The sequence below is a fragment of the Acartia tonsa genome, chromosome 2 (genome assembly GCF_053477335.1).
Source record: "Acartia tonsa isolate MP-2025a chromosome 2, ASM5347733v1, whole genome shotgun sequence".
In the NCBI taxonomy this organism is placed as follows: Eukaryota; Metazoa; Arthropoda; class Copepoda; order Calanoida; family Acartiidae; genus Acartia; species Acartia tonsa.
The window spans coordinates 47,905,003-47,909,454 of record NC_137261.1 but is presented as its reverse complement, the minus strand read 5'-3'; the positions used below and the strand labels follow the sequence as shown (position 1 = coordinate 47,909,454).

The window sequence follows — 4,452 nt, the reverse complement described above, 5'->3', positions numbered from 1 at the left end:
AAAACATTTAAAATCCAATGACTCATAACTTTAAAGCCATGTACTTTAGATAATATATAACAAAGGACAGAGAAATATAATCAACAATTTTGCTGGATCAATAAATCTTATGTTATGTTAAAATAGACATTGTTCAATCATTTTAAAACGTCCAACAAAAATAAATTATTTAAGTGTCTTTCGAAGATACAAATGCTTTAAAATCACCATAAAAATAATTCAAAATTTAGAATTACTAAGAAAATCTTCCAAATTTAATATTGATTTCCTTAATTATTGTTTACTTTAGTTTTAGCTGAAATCTTTTTTGAAAAGGTTTTAGAAATATTAAAGTAAAAGAATGTTAAAAATAAAAAAAAGTAACCCGATGCATCAAACAGCTGAATTTTGAAAGCAAAGTTTAATGAAATTATTGTTCGTCTGCTAGCAAAAGGATCTCCGCGATTTGGGCAAAGTAGTCTGGAATATTCATCTATACTAATACATTTATTTTAAAAACCATGAATTTGATTGTAAAATTATACTATTATAATACATTTCCTTATCCCAAATAGTAACAGGTTTATATGTGTATTTGTTCAAAAAAAATACTATTGCATGATTAAACACCAATTATCTCGTTAACATTTAACAAGAACAAAATAAAGGTTGGACCAAAAAAATCAAAATTATGTTTTAAAGAAATAACTTTGTAAAAGTTTGAAAAAGAAATATAAAATGAAAAAATCCTATCAACATATAACAACTATTATATTTAGCAAAAAAACATAAAATATTACTACTAGTGTTATGTATCATATTTATAATGCTTTATTTAACCTTCCGAGATAACTGATGATGTTTTTTTCTGAATCTGCATGATAAAATTTCTCATACATTCATTTGACCCGCCATAATCACTTACACCCACCTTAGATACTAACCAAAAATGTATAAATTATATGGATATAGAACATACGTAGACATATTGACAGAGGAAAATTTGTCGTTAATTTAGCTTGCTAATATGGAACTAATTTATTTGTCAGTTCGTTCATTCAGTTGGAAGAAAGGGGATACTGTAAAGGAGTTGGAAGGGAGGTATTATTATTTTAGCCAGCGGCGTGCATCACTTTATCAAGGTACATCCAAGTATCAATAAATCACCTATTATCATAGGCTTCAAATAATTTTTTCTTTCTTTTTGTAATTAAAAGGGTTACCAGTCATGTTAGACAATCGTATTTTCTGTATCTTTTGTTAAAATTCGCTTGTAATGATTTTTCATCCCTGTTTTAATATAATTAATTAAAAACAGATTACATAAAATTAAACCAGCCTTTTTTAACCAGGAAGGAGGGGAAATTGGGCTGTTTATTTTATCAGTCCCTAAAGTTGATAATAACGTTGACCTAACAACTTTGAGGACTTTTATTAAATTTTGTTTCGTTGGTTTATTAAGTTGAGGTTCCAAACGTTTCAACCAATAATAGTAATCTAAAAAGAGGTGATTTTGTAATCATTGTTGGGGATATATAATAATTTATCGGCCAATGTTTTATCAATATATCGCTGATTTTAAACTCTTTTCAAGGAATAATAATATAATCCTACGAGTGGTTTATTTTATACCATTAACATTACATTGTGTGGATATTATAGATAATATTGTTATCAGGTATAAAAATATTTATAAATGATATGGAATCATATCATTTTATCATTCGCCAACCAATAAAAAGAACTATACATCATTCTTTCATCTAGAATAAAGGGAATGATTTTGCTTGTCAGAAATTTCATGCTATTTCATTTTTGGGTGAAAAATATCTATAAAACTATTAACTGTTTAGAGCTGGTTTTCAACCAAATTAAATCAATCATATTCTGAGCTTAACTTGATTTAATGGATTTACAGAAAACTAATTAATATCAAGCTCCTAAAAATGCCATAATAGATAACTTTTTTCAAGAAAAAATAAAGCTTAAGAAAAAAGTGATCTTTTATTTCATAGGTATTGGAATAAAAAAAATTTCTCTACATATAATATCTTTTACAACAGATTTATTGTTCCTTGGATCTTAATACACCAGATTATCATGTACTCCGCTAAAGTAAAACTAGTAGCTGGCTTAAATAACAATCCCCCGATCCAACCCCTTTACCCAATCCCCTTCCTTCCTAAAGGATGTCCACGTTAGCAACCTATATTGATGACAATTTTTCCCCTTTCATAATATCCACATATATTCTATATTCATTTCTCTTACACACCTTCTTCCTAGACCTCTGTCTTTAGCCTCATTTATCCAATAAATTTACTATTGTTTTTATTTTTATACTTTTTTTCAAGACTCGACAGCCGTCAACCAGCCGCCATTTTTTAAGTTTTGCTACTTTAAAGGGACTCGTTTTTCTTTATCATTTATTTAGAAGTAAAGACGAAAAATATTAACGATATTACCATTTGTAGCATTTGTTTAAAAATGATTTAATGATTGTGTATCAAAGTGGTAGACAAAAAAATTTTGTGGCGGCTCTACGTACGGATAGCAATTTTGAAGTCATACTTTTCATATTCAAAATCTAATAAATATCTAACGCATCGTATTATAGACAGCTTTCCTCGGCTATTTACCAAAAATTATAAATTTAAGATTTACTAGCCCCGAGGGATCGAAGGTCCGGGCTAACAAAACTGGTAATAATCTTATGATTTTTATTTTAATATTCGTGAAAAATGGTCTGAAATACGATGCAATTATTAATTAAAGGAGCATTACCGACCGCCAGAGTACATGGCGGACTGCCATTTACACATCCAGCAAATTTACAGTGGATGTGTTTTTGCCAGTGCATTGGATGTATTTATGACAAACTGAATTTTTACTGTATAAATGACAGTAAAATCGATTCTCATGCCATAAATACATCCAACACTGGCAAAAACACATCCTATATTTTTATACATATGTCAAAAATACATCCGACACTGGCATTTACACATCCATACTTTTTCATTTATATGTCATAAATACATCCAACACTGGCATTTATACATCCATAGCAATTTAACACAAAATAATAAGAAAACACACTTGTATATTATTTAAGTTATGATATATTTGTCAGGTTAAAATAAAAAGCATTTTAAAGATTTAAATTAAAATATATTTGTCAGGTTAAAATAAAAAAAAACATTATGTGATGGATTGTTGTGACGATCTTGACCTTGTCACAATTCTATATATTGGTCTACCAAAATCATCAACCAACAAGTCAGACATATCCCCACTTCCATATTGATTGTGGGGTCTTGGATGTCCTGTCCCTTGAATCCCTGTACTTCTATTGTTAAATCTCCTTAATAAATAAAAAAAAAGATTAGTTTTTATTGTTTATTGAATTTGATTATTAACCCTAAACTTTATTTTATACCAATTAAATATTCTCTTTTTTAAGAAGCGTCGATACATTTATGATGAAAATACTAGATTATATATTCTATATCTACATATTTTATTCTTATTTTATACAAAGTAGCTTCGCTACATATAAAATGAAAATACTCACCAGATGTTCTGATAGAATTCAGTGTGGTCGCGACACAGGCTTCGTAAACTTGGGTGATGAAGGAGAGCGGATCGGATTCTATAGCTTCCCGGATGGCAAATTTGGTCTCTGTGACTTTTGATTCAGCAGGGCTAGGTAGATGTAATCTCCCATCACTCATTATATGCACAGTTGGAATACTAAAAAAACAAAACGCAATTTACAATGTGCAAAGGAATAATATATATTTTACAAATAAATAACAAGATCTGATGTAATTGTTTATAACCCCCAACTGTTTTGATATATAAGTACATATATAATATATATATTAATTAAAATACAAAACGTAAATTACAATTATTTTAATCCCAATATTATATATTTTAAATCGATAACAAGATCTAATGTAATTGTTTATAACCCCCAACTGTTTTGATATATACATTTTACATATTTATATATATACAAATATATATTAAACATAAAAATGTAGTAAACTTTTACCTAATAAATTGAGATTCTTCATCAGTCTCTTGGGCGGCTTCTTTTGAAGTATAACGTCAGCTTATCGTGGCCTAACAAAGTGCCTCACAGCAACTAAAGGTTCCCAGTTGTTTTTGTTGTCACAAAAAAGTAGCCTCTGGCTCTGCCATAATAAAACAATGAACTAACATAAATATCTAAATTATAATATTATACAGTTAGGGAGTTGAATCTATTTTTATAGAAGCAGAAATATAATCTATGATTATGGTTTAGACCCTCTAAAACTGTAATCTACCCTTCCACTTTCCCCTCTCATGGTGAAGATATCTTCAACGCCGAAACGATTTTTGAAATATAAGATTCCACTTTTGTCTCTCTTGTTGAAGATATCTTCACCAAGAGAGGCAAAAGTGGAATCTTAAATTTCAAAA

The 4,452-nt window shown here is 28.7% G+C and overlaps 1 long non-coding RNA gene across 1 annotated transcript; it reads right to left on the bottom strand.

The window, feature by feature from the left end:
- Positions 1–3,065: 3,065 nt before the first annotated feature.
- LOC145312832 (uncharacterized) lies at positions 3,066–3,772 on the bottom strand. The gene is made up of 2 exons (XR_013877140.1): positions 3,554–3,772; positions 3,066–3,343 (listed from the first exon to the last, which is right to left on the bottom strand). It is a non-coding gene; the product is annotated as an uncharacterized LOC145312832 (long non-coding RNA).
- Positions 3,773–4,452: the final 680 nt, after the last annotated feature.